The sequence below is a fragment of the Henckelia pumila genome, chromosome 3 (assembly GCF_033568475.1).
Source record: "Henckelia pumila isolate YLH828 chromosome 3, ASM3356847v2, whole genome shotgun sequence".
NCBI classification, from domain to species: Eukaryota; Viridiplantae; Streptophyta; class Magnoliopsida; order Lamiales; family Gesneriaceae; genus Henckelia; species Henckelia pumila.
Window position 1 is genome coordinate 213078 of NC_133122.1, and position 13503 is coordinate 226580.

Here is a 13503-nt window from a genome sequence, read left to right on the forward strand (position 1 = left end):
AACTTTGTTGGACATGGTTCGGTCCATGATGAGCTTCACTGAGCTTCAACCTTCGTTTTGGGGCTATGCGCTTTAAACGGCGGTATTGTTGTTGAACAATGTCCACACTAAAGCAGTGGACAAAATACCATACGAGTTATGGAATGGCAAAACTCCTAAGTATTCGTACTTGAGGATTTGGGGATGTCCTGCTTACGTGAAGCGGACAGTGGGAGACAAGTTGGATAGTCGATCCAGCTTATGTTATTTTGTAGGGTATCCGAAGAATTCAATCGGATATTATTTCTATTATCCTGCTGAAACAAAGGTTTTTGTTTCAAGGAATGCCACCTTCTTGGAGAAGGAGTTCTTATTGGATAAGAAAGGCGAGATGATGGAACTCGAAGAAATTCGAGAAGAACCCGAAATACAAAATAACGATCCTACACCTCAGGAACCATTGATGGACACGCCTGTACCTAGAAGATCCGAGAGGACTTCTAGACCTCCTATTCGATATGGTCTTCTTCTTGAAGGGGATCAAGATGAACCCGATGTTGGATATGATCCAAGAAACTTCAAGGAAGCAATTTCTGATGCGGATTCAAATTTATGGCTTGAAGCTATGCAGTCAGAAATAGATTCGATGCATACAAACCAAGTTTGGTCTTTAGTAGATCCTCCCGATGGAATTGTTCCAATAGGGTGTAAATGGATCTACAAGAGAAAGCTTGGGCCTGATGGTAAGGTATTGACCTACAAGGCGCGATTGGTGGTGAAAGGTTATACTCAAAGACAAGGAGTTGACTATGATGAAATCTTTTCACCAGTTGCAATGTTCAATTCCATAAGAATCCTTATTGCCATAGCTGCTTGGTATGACTATGAGATATGGCAAATGGATGTGAAGACTGCGTTTCTTAATGGAGACATTAAGGAAGAAATCTATATGAAGCAGCCTGAGGGGTACACATCCATGGGAAGCGAGCATAAGGTATGCAAGCTTCAAAAATCAATTTATGGTCTAAAACAAGCATCAAGAAGTTGGAACCAGAAATTTGATGAAACAATAAAAGATTTTGGTTTCATCAAGAATCCGGAGGAACCATGCGTGTACAAGAAAGTAGTTAAGGATGCTGTGACATTCTTAGTACTTTATGTTGATGACATCCTACTCATTGAGAATGATGTAGGGATGTTGCAGTCAACAAAGATATGGTTATCAGGTAGATTCTCGATGAAGGATTTGGGTGAGGCATCCTATATTCTAGGGATACAGATCTATAGAGATAGATCTAAGAGAATGATAGGACTCACTCAATCAACCTACATCGACACCATATTGAAATGGTTTTCAATGGATGGGTCCAAGAGAGGACATCTACCCATGTGTCATGGAGTTTCTCTATCCAAGTCTATGTGTCCCAAGACGGATGAAGAGATATAGAAAATGACACATGTACCATATGCGTCAGCCATAGGTAGTATCATGTATGGGATGATATCTACCAGACCGGATATAGCATTTGCTCTGAGTGTCACGAGCAGATATCAAGCTAATCCCGGTCAAATGCATTGGAAAGCCGTGAAGGACATTCTTAAGTACATACGAAGGACTAAGATTATGTTCATGGTATATGGAGGAAGAGAACTAAAATTGGAAGGTTATACCGACTCTAGCTTCCAAAGTGACGTGGATGACTCGAAGTCAACCTCTGGATTTGTGTTCATGCTCAATGGCGGTGCTGTCTCTTGGAAGAGTTCCAAGCAGGACACCACAGCGGATTCCACCACTGAGGCAGAATACATTGCAGCATCAACTGCTGCTAAAGAGGCCGTTTGGATGAGGAATTTCGTCCAAGAGTTGGGCGTTATTCCAGAAGTTGTTGGTCCAGTCCCGGTGTACTGTGACAACACGGGTGCCGTTGCTCAGGCAAAGGAACCAAGGTCTCATCAAAGATCCAAAAACGTACTGAGGAAATACCACATCATCCGGGAGATTGTGGAAAGAGGAGACATCACTGTCGAAAGAGTGGCCTCTGCAGACAATATCGCTGATCCACTTACTAAGCCCTTGCCAGGACCATTATTTGACAAACATCGCGAAGCAATGGGTCTACGTAGTATGACTAGTTGGCTATAGGGTAAGTGGGAGATTGAAAGAGTGGGTGCCCGGTGAGCCAACTTGTGGCTAAGGGCTTTGATGACTCTTTGTATAAACAATCTTTTGTTTAATATAATTTACACTTTTATTAATGGCAATGACTTTATCTTTCTTCATATTGTTATATTGTGATATACTATTGTTGTTTTGATAAAGATCTTGAATATACTATAGTGTATGTAAGATGTGGTAGAACATGGGGATGTCTATCATGAAACACATCTTATAGTCACTGTATATTCTAAACTGTTCCTAGTCGATTGAGCCGTCCGATAATAAGGATAAGGATCGCTCGAGATTGAGACTAGCATTTGCGATGCAGAGTACCACGTTTCATTGGTAAGGAACATAGAGATGTTCGAAGCATGCAAATGGATATTCATATGATGAATGATCGAACTACCCTATCCGGACTTTCCAAGTGGTTATCACTTATCGAGTGGATATAGTCCGCGGTTTTGATTGTACACCATTAGTCCTTACTACTTGAAACATCATTGAGACTCTATATGCTAGTACTGTGCTTTGACTCGTTTACCGACTCTATTGGGGTCATCAGGTGTCGGGATTGGGTACAGTTACAACACATATAGGAGTCGATGCTTTGTTGTCAAGGATTCACCACATACTTGCGAGTGTGGATATCCTATGCGATCTGAGGAGATATTAGTGTGACGAATCTCTGGCCAGAGTACATGATGTGGTTTAAGAAATGGTTTCTTAGTAGCACATGCGATGTCACTATTTGATCTTCAAGATGTATTGCATAGTTATCGAATCTCGAACGACTCTCGATATACCAATGGTTGTTGATTCGATCGGGATATATGGATGAAGGGACCGTACTGTACGCTAACCAAAATCTATTGGTTCTTGTAGGCACTATCAGTGATACCTAGGGAATCATGGGGCGATGTTGCTAGGCGCTCATACCATGATTCGATGGGCAAGTCGGAAATTGTTGTTCCGAGTCACAAGGAGTTGTGAGCCCACGGCTAGCTGTATCCCTGAACCATTGAGGGTCACACAGTGTAATGGATTTTTAATCCCCGTTGAGATAGTTAAATTTAAAGAGTTAAATTTAATGAACAAAGAAGTTGGACTTCTTAATTAAGAGTAGAGGAGTAAGATTTCCTAAAATGACATAGGGATGGGCATTTTTGGAAATCACTGAATTCGGATTCAGAAAAATTTATCTTGACTTTAAAAGGTGCAGAAATGGTTTCTATGCACATTGGTGAAATCGGTTTATCAATCGGAGTCACGATGAATTTTATATTAATTTCTGAACATGCGGGCTTTGTTTGTCGGGCTTGAACTTATGACTAATGGGCCCTAAGCTGTTAGTGGCCTACATTATAAATAAGTTATTACAGTACATAAATTACACACAACAGGTCACAAAATATTTTTAAAACCCTAGCTGCGTTTTTAATAAGTGGCCGCCCCCTCCCTCCCTCTGCTCGGAAAATCCAGCCTGTGAATTTTGAATTACAGTCTGGTTTAACGGATCAAATTCTTTAATTCTCTTCGTAGAAACTTCTGATAGATTTTCTAGTGCAATATATCAGAGGGATTAAATATCCGTTCGTGGACCTGATTGAAGAACAGTTCGTCCATCAGTTCCAGGGATATACAACAAGAGCAGAGAAATCTGTTGGTGTCCAAAATCTCGATTCGAGATTAAAGGTAAAAATTTTATAATTGTTATTTAATTTTTACACACACAATTTAATCGTAAGGTTGATACCTATTATGGAATCGTTCCATACAAAAATTTTAAACTTCCGCTGCACCGGGTATCAATCCTGATTGATCTGATCGCCGCGTTATCCAACACAACTTCAGTTCTATTCGACAAGGCTATGTCATTCATACAATATGTGGGGACCTCGGGTGCTAATCTCATCCTAGAGGGCGATTAATAACAAGAGATATTCAATTAGAATATTAATCTGCTTAAAAATCAAATAAATAATACAGGACATTTGGCGACGCAAAACCTTACATTTGGCGACGCAAAAACGCGTCGCGAAAAGATCGACAAATTTTTTATTTTTTTTAGATAACCCTTGACGCGCGGGCGCGCCTAGGGCTCGGACCAAGGCACCCAAATTGCCTTGGTTAGGCGCGGACGCGCCTCTGGGCTGGGCGGGCGCGCCTGGCCTACTGATTTGCCTTCCAAACAGCTGAAAAATGATGTCTTTGTCCCTGTTTTGATCCTCATACATTGACAAACATATATAGCATGAATTTAACATCAAAATCTAGATGAAAACATGCAAATCCATGAACTAACCAAGTAACTAAACAAGGAACTTGACATACAACCATAAGATCTTACATACTCTTATTCTTGACAACATACATATCTGTATGCTCAAATGTTCTTATTCTTGCCATTCATACAAGTCTTTATATGCAAGTGTTTATAACAAAACATAGACAAGATCTAAATACTAAGGTTGACATCAACTCTATTGCATAAACCCGAGTTCACCACATGCTACTCTTGCTCTCGTTCTTCTTACAACCTTCTTTGTCCTGTGCTCGCCCCATCTATTCCCATGCACACATACAAACATAGAAATAGCCGGATATCTCCGGTGAAAATTGAATCCCAGTATAAAACAACTATATCATGCATATCATAGAATTTAAAGAATTACTCACATAAACATCTCAACAAGAGTTAAACCAAGCTAGTGCAATGCATGATTTAAAAATTTTCTATCAAGTTCTATATCGGTTCTTGGGATCCCGGGGATGAAGAACACAACAAATCTCCCACCTACTCTCCCTTTCGGGGTGGCGTTGAACTCTTTTCCTGGACTTTGAAACACTATATCGGGTTTCTAGCAATAGGAGTCGATCTATCTCCTATGCTCCTCGATATATATCCAAACGTCCAAATTCTTTTGGCGAATCTACCATTAAAATTGCAAGGATTGTTGGCTCAATATGAATGCATCAAAATCTAGAAGCATAAGACTAAAAGCCAACTAATAACAAGTTAAATCAAACAAGCAAGTAAGTGTGCAAATACAACACATATAAGCACATAGTATGTGGTTTTGAAAAGGGCATTCAAGGAAACCTCTTGAATATTCAAAGCCCTTATTCTAAGGTTGTCTTATACCTTTCAAACTTGGTTTCAAAGATCTTCAAATCTGATCTAGCTGCACAACAAAACCTCAATCAAAATCTGCTCAACAAACTAAGTCTTGGAAGCTAATCTTCAAAGCAAACCTTGAACTATGCTATTCCGGTTTCTCCGTTGAATTCCCGAGTTCGATGACCTTCAAAACCAATCTGAAAATAGAGCATAGCAAGCTAATTATATCAGCAAGAACTTACATAATACTCAGCTCAAACAATCTAGACTCAACTTGATCATTTTTCAAACCGACGGCGTAACGGTACGAAATCGGTAACCAAAACTGAAATCTAACCAATCTATCAATCAAACCAACTTCATAGACATGATATACCAGCAAACATACTTCAATATACCAGCATATCAGCAGCTATAGTTTCGAAATACATGGTGTAAAATTCACAAGAAATACAAACGGCATCCAATCTTCGAACCGATTGCGATAATACAACACATAGAAGCTCAAGAACACATATCTAACATCAAATTCTGAGTTCTGTATCATCTCAATTTCGAAATATGCTGGATCATAAAGATACTTACACCAAATCGAAGCTCGTCTTTCAAGGATCATAGAACTATGCCCGGAATTTAATTCGATCGGACGGATCTTGAGATATTGAAGATTTAAGATAAAATTTCAAAGAATAAAATGGAAGCTCTCGGTTCTTGGCTGAAGATAATTGTTGAAATATGATATGTGTAAGTATATACACGTACAAGCTCAATTAAAAGCCAAGTGTCCCACTCAAAATCTGAAAATTGCACTTTGGCCCCTCACTTATTCACTAGTTGCAATTTGACCCTTGAAACTTCTTTTTAATTCAATTTCAATCCTAAATAATTTAAGAATATTAGAATTTAAATCTAAACTCCAAAAATTCTCAAATTAAATATTATCAAATTAAAATTAAATAATCTTCGGCCTTACAATTCTCCCCCTCTAAGATATGATTTCGTCCTCGAAATCTCATGCAATCTGTATGCATATAAGAGAAAGAAATAACAAAAATACTGAAGAAGACTCACATCGGTGAAATAGGTCTGGAAAGCATTGTCTCATATCTGATTCGACTTCCCAAGTTGCTTCTTCAACTCCATGTCTACTCCACTGAACTTTCATGAGAGGAATAGTCTTGTTTCTGAGTTTTTTGTCTTTCTGATCAAGTATCTATATCGGCTTCTCAAAGTAACTCAGAGTCTCATCTAATTCTGCTTCATCTGGCTGGAGAACATGAGAAATATCAGGCTGATACTTCCGCAGCATAGAAACATGAAAGACATCATGTATTCCAGAAAGAGCTGGAGGAAGAGCAAGTCTATAGGCAAGATTGCCTATCTTCTCGAGAATTTCGTAAGGACCGATAAATCGTGGAGATAACTTCTCTCTCTTGCCAAATCTGACAGTGCCTCTGAAAGGTGAGATCTTCAAGAACACTCTGTCCCCCTGTTCAAAACTCAAAGGCCTGCGTCTGACATTTGCATACTTGGCTTGTCGATCTTGTGCTATCTTCATTCTTTTCTGAATCAGTCTTACTTTCTCGGTCATCTCTCGGATCATATCTGGCCCAATATCAGGTGTCTCTGAAATATCATCCCAATAAATAGGAGATCTGCATTTCTTTCCGTACAATGCTTCAAATGGAGCCATCTCGATACTAGTCTGGTAGCTGTTATTGTACGAGAACTCCACAAGTGGTAATGAATCTTGCCAACTAGTGCCAAAATCTAGCACTACAGCTCTAAGCATATCCTCGAGTTTCTGGATAGTCCGCTCTGACTGTCCGTCAGTCTGAGGATGATATGCAGTACTCAAGTGCAATCGAGTACCAAGAGCTTGTTGCAAGCTGTGCCAAAAGTGAGATGTAAATCTAGGGTCTCGATCTAAAAAGATAGATTTAGGCACACCATGTAATCTTACCACTTCTCTGACATAAATCTCTGCCATCTGGTCATGCCTGTATGTCATTCTGTACGGAATAAAACAAGCTGATTTCGTCAATCTGTCGATAACTACCCAAACAACATCACAACCTCTGGATGAACGCGGTAGCTTCGTTACAAAATCCATAGAAATATGATCCCACTTCCATTCTGGAATAGGTAAGCTATGCAATAAACCACCTGGTTTCTTTCTTTCGGCCTTTACCTGCTGACAATTCAGACAATGAGATACAAACTCTGTAACATCAGATTTCATCTGTTTCCACCAATACTGAGTTTTCAAATCATTGTACATTTTTCTGCCACCAGGATGAACACTGTATCTGCTGCAATGAGCCTCTTCAATATCTGCCGTTTCAAATATGAAATATCTGGAACAACAAGTCTGTTATTCACATATAAAACACCATCTACACTAACCTTGTATTCAGACTGATGCCCTGATCTGACCATGTCAAAGGACATCTGAATACTTTGATCATTTCTCTGTGCTTCTTAAATTCTAACCGACAATTCTGGCTCAGCTTGAAGTGCACAAATTCTGATAAACTTCATATCTGTTTCAAATATCAATCCAGAAACACAGCAATCTTCTACCAATTTAGTGATACCTATCGTAGATAAGGATAAGGCACATACGTTTCAACTCAAGGCATCTGCAGCTGCATTGGACTTTCCCGGATAATATTTAATCTCACAGTCAAAATCTTTCAGTAAATCTTGCCATCTTCGTTGCCTCATATTCAGTTCAGACTGTGAAAATAGATATTTCAAACTTTTATGATCATAATAAATCTCAAATTTCTCACCATATAAATAATGTCGCCATATCTTCAATGCAAATACGATGGCTGCAAGTTCCAGGTCATGGATAGGATATCTGGTTTCGTGTGGTTTCAGCTGTCTCGAGGCATAAGCAATGACATGTCCTCGCTGCATAAGCACACAACCTAATCCCCTGTGAGAAGCATTACAATATACAGTAAAATCACCAGTACCTGAAGGAATAGTCAAAACTGGTGCACTCATCAATCTCTTCTTCAACTCAAGGAAACTGGCTTCACATGCTTCAGTCCAGACATACGGTGCATTCTTCTGAGTCAACTGAGTAATAGGCTTGGCAATACTGGAGAAATCTTTAATAAATCTATGATAATAACCTACTAAGCCCATAAAACTCCGTATCTCTGGTACAGATGTCGGTCTAGGCCAACTGATCACAGCTTCAATTTTGCTAGGATCAACAGAAATCCCATCTTCGGATATAATATGCCCAAGGAAGACCACTTTCTTCAACCAGAATTCACACTTTGACAGTTTGGCATACAAATTTTCTGTTCTCAAAGTCTTTAAAATAATTCTGAGATGCTCGGCATGATCACACAGATTCTTAGAATAAATCATAATATCATCAATAAAGATAATAACAAAGTCATCGAGATATTTCTGAAATACTCTATTCATAAGACCCATAAATACTGCTGGAGCATTCGTCAGACCAAACTGCATAACAATGTACTCAAAATGACCATACCTCGTTCTGAATGCGGTCTTCGATATATCTTCATCCCGAACTCTTAACTGATGATATCCGGACCTTAAATCAATCTTGGAATATACTGAGGAACCCTGCAACTGGTCAAACAAATCATCTATTCTAGGAAATAGATATTTATTCTTTACCGTCGCCTTGTTCAATTGCCGGTAGTCAATGCAAAGTCTCATTGAACCGTCTTTCTTTCGTACAAATAGAACCAGAGCGCCCCAGGGTGAAACACTCGGTCTAATGTACCCTTTTGCTAAAAGATCTTCAAGTTGGTCTTTTAACTCTTTCAACTCTATTGGTGTCATTCTGTAAGGTGCTTTAGAAATCGGTAACGTACCTGGCATCAATTCAATACTGAAGTCTATCTCCCGAGCTGGAGGTAATCCTGGAATTTCATCTGGAAAGACATCAGAAAACTCACTAACCACTAGCAGATTTGCCAATTCTGGGCTAGTTTTCAACACATCTACTGCATAAACAAGGAATCCCTCTGCTCCCTTCTGCAATAAACTAGTCATAGATAGAACTGATATCAAAGGTATTCGAGATCTCGAACCTTTACCATAGAATTTCCATTCCCCTGCCATTTCTGGTCTGAATCTCACAACTTTCTGAAAACAGTCTACGGTAGCCCTGTACTTGGTTAACATATCGATTCCGATAATGCAATCAAAGTCTGACAATCCAAGCACAATACAATCTATTTCTATCACATTACCTTCAAACTGTAGTATACAATTTCTGACAGATTTCACTGATACTATACCGCTCCCCAAAGGTGAAGATATAGATACTACAGCAGATAATGACTCAACAGGCAATGCATGTAATATAGCAAATTGTTCAGATATAAACGTATGGGATGCACCTGTATCTATGAGCACATAAGCAGGATAACCACAGAGAGTACAGTTACCTGCTATAACGTCGTCAGGTGCTGCCTGAGCCTGCTCTTCAGTCAAGGCAAAGACTCGAGCTTGTTGTCTTGGAGATTGATTCGTTGCTTGACTACCTCCTGCTCTATTCTGTTTCTGAGGCTGTGGCTGGAAGGAGTGTACAGTAGATGCTTGCCTTTCAGGCTGAGCCACTTATCATGATGACCCCGCACCTTGAGACCTCACAAGACCACGCTGTGGACACACCTTAGCAAAATGTCCTGGCTGATGACATATGTTGCAATTCCCAGACACACCTCTGCACTGATCACTAGGATGTCTTCCTCCGCATTTGTTGCAATACATTCATGTGTAGCCTGAACCCTGTCCAGCACTGCTCTGTCTTGGCCCACTAGAGCTGGATGAACCACTGCCTGACTTCTTATACTGCTTTCCTTTTGCTTTCAGATAATCTTTCTTACCACCGCTGCTGCTACCTCCTTCGAATCTAGGAAATGATTGTTGAAACTGAGCTTGGGGTTGTGATTGTCGTTGAGACTGTGCAACAAACGATGCTCCTCGTTGTTTAATCAAACCAGCCTCCGCTCCCTTTGTTCTATCAAGTGCATCAGCAAAGTTATTCGGCCTCCCAGAGTTCACAAGGGTAAAGACATCTGGATTCAGTCCATTGATGAACTGATCAGCTTTGGCTTCTTCACTTCAAGCTACATGTGGAGCAAACTTTAGTAATGTAGAGAACTTGGCAACGTACTCTTCTATATTCAGATTCCCCTGTTTCAGATTTGCAAACTCTGCACCCTTGTCCTTTCTGTACGACACTGGAAAGAAACGTTGATAAAATTCTTTTGTAAATACTTTCCAAGTGATAGTCGTACCTCGATTTTCAAGAGCTCTCTTGGTTGTTATCCACCAACTCTTGGCAACCTCGTGTAGTTGGTGCCCAATCAATCTGACTCTTCTGTCATCTGTATAATCTAGGGAATCAAACAACATTTCCATATCCTCTAACCAGCCTTCACATTCAACTGAGTTCTCGGTTCCTTTCAAAGTAGGCGGCTTGAAGGATTGAAATCTTTTCAATAAAGTCTCCATAGGTGTTGCTGTAACATCCATTGGATCATTGTATGTACTGCCCTGTTCTGGTCTAGGAGCTTCTGCAGCCTGTGGCACATCTGCCTGTTCTGGTGGAGGAACGACCAATGTCTATCTAGTAACCGGTGCTTGACGAGGAGGCATATCTGATATTCAAAAGGATTAGCACACAATTGTATCAATATATCAGACTTACCCATTCTGCTTCAGTCCCCCTCTGATTAGCATTTTCATGCCTTCTCTAGAGATCAAGTTCTGATTCAAAACCGTTTCTAATTCTTTCTCAAATAATACATGCTTGATAAAGCAATAAGGCATGCTTATAAAATCAATGCACATAATCATGTGATCAATTTAATCAAAAACAATAAATCATGCTAGCATAATCAATCAATCAAGAGGACTCGATCTACCCCGCTCGCTTATCTCTAATCAGTCCAGAACTTACGCTCTGATACCACCTGTTGTGGGGACCTCGGGTGCTAATCTCATCTTATAGGGCGATTAATAACAAGAGATATTCAATTAGAATATTAATCTGCTTAAAAATCAAATAAATAATACAGGACATTTGGCGACGCAAAACCTTACATTTGGCGACGCAAAAACGCGTCGCGAAAAGATCGACAAATTTTTTTTTTTTTTAGAGAACCCTTGACGCGCGGGCGCGCCTAGGGCTCGGACCAAGGCACCCAAAGTGCCTTGGTTAGGCGCGGCCGCGCCTCTGGGCTGGGCGGGCGTGCCTGGCCCTCTGATTTGCCTTCCAAACAGCTGAAAAATGATGTCTTTGTCCCTGTTTTGATCCTCATACATTGACAAACATATATAGCATGAATTTAACATCAAAATCTAGATGAAAACATGCAAATCCATGAACTAACCAAGTAACTAAACAAGGAACTTGACATACAACCATAAGATCTTACATACTCTTGTTCTTGACAACATACATATCTATATGCTCAAATGTTCTTATTCTTGTCATTCATACAAGTCTTTATATGCAAGTGTTTATAACAAAACATAGACAAGATCTAAATACAAAGGTTTACATCAACTCTACTGCATAAACCCGAGTTCACCACATGCTACTCTTGCTCTCGTTCTTCTTACAACCTTCTTTGTCCTGTGCTCGCCCCATCTATTCCCATGCACACATACAAACATAGAAATAGCCGGATATCTCCGGTGAGAATTGAATCCCAGTATAAAACAACTATATCATGCATATCATAGAGTTTAAAGAAATACTCAAATAAACATCTCAACAAGAGTTAAACCAAGCTAGTGCAATGCATGATTTAAAAATTTGCTATCAAGTTCTATATCGGTTCTTGGGATCCCGGGGAAGAAGAACACAACAAATCTCCCACCTACTCTCCCTTTCGGGGTGGCGTTGAACTCTTTTCCTGGACTTTGAAACACTATATCGGGTTTCTAGCAATAGGAGTCGATCTATCTCCTATGCTCCTCGATATATATCCAAACGTCCAAATTCTTTTGGCGAATCTACCATTAAAATTGCAAGGATTGTTGGATCAATATGAATGCATCAAAATCTAGAAGCATAAGACTAAAAGCCAACTAATAACAAATTAAATCAAACAAGCAAGTAAGTGTGCAAATAGAACACATATAAGCACATAGTATGTGGTTTTGAAAAGGGCATTCAAGGAAACCTCTTGAATATTCAAAGCCCTTATTCTAAGGTTGTCTTATACCTTTCAAACTTGGTTTCAAAGATCTTCAAATCTGATCTAGCTGCACAACAAAACCTCAATCAAAATCTGCTCAACAAACTAAGTCTTGGAAGCTAATCTTCAAAGCAAACCTTGAACTATGCTATTCCGGTTTCGCCGTTGAATTCCCGAGTTCGATGACCTTCAAAACCAATATGAAAATAGAGCATAGCAAGCTAATTATATCAGCAAGAACTTACATAAAGCTAAAACAATCTAGACTCAACTTAATCATTTTTCAAACCGACGGCGTAACGGTACAAAATCGGTAACCAAAACTGAAATCTAACCAATCTATCAATCAAACCAACTTCATATACATGATATACCAGCAAACATACATCAATATACCAGCATATCAGCAGCTATAGTTTCGAAATACATGCTGTAAAATTAACAAGAAATACAAACGGCATCCAATCTTCGACCCGATTGCGATAATACAACACATAGAAGCTCAAGAACACATATCTTACATCAAATTCTGAGTTCTGTATCATCTCAATTTCGAAATATGCTGGATCATAAAGATACTTACACCAAATCGAAGCTCATCTTTCAAGGATCACGGAACTATGTCCAGAATTTAATTCGATCGGACGGATCTTGAGATATTGAAGATTTAAGATGAAATTTCAAAGAATAAAATGGAAGCTCTTGGTTCTTGGCTGAAGAAAATTGTTGAAATCTGATATGTGTAAGTATATACACGTACAAGCTCAATTAAAACCCAAGTGTCCCACTCAAAATCTGAAAATTGCACTTTGGCCCCTCACTTCTTCACTAGTTGTAATTTGACCCTTGAAACTTTTTTTTAATTCAATTTCAATCCTAAATAATTTAAGAATATTAGAATTTAAATCTAAACTCCAAAAATTCTCAAATTAAATATTCTCGGATTAAAATTAAATAATCTCGGGCCTTACACAATATGTCAATCGTCAATAGTTAATCAAACATATTCTTTGAATTCAAGCCATAATTCA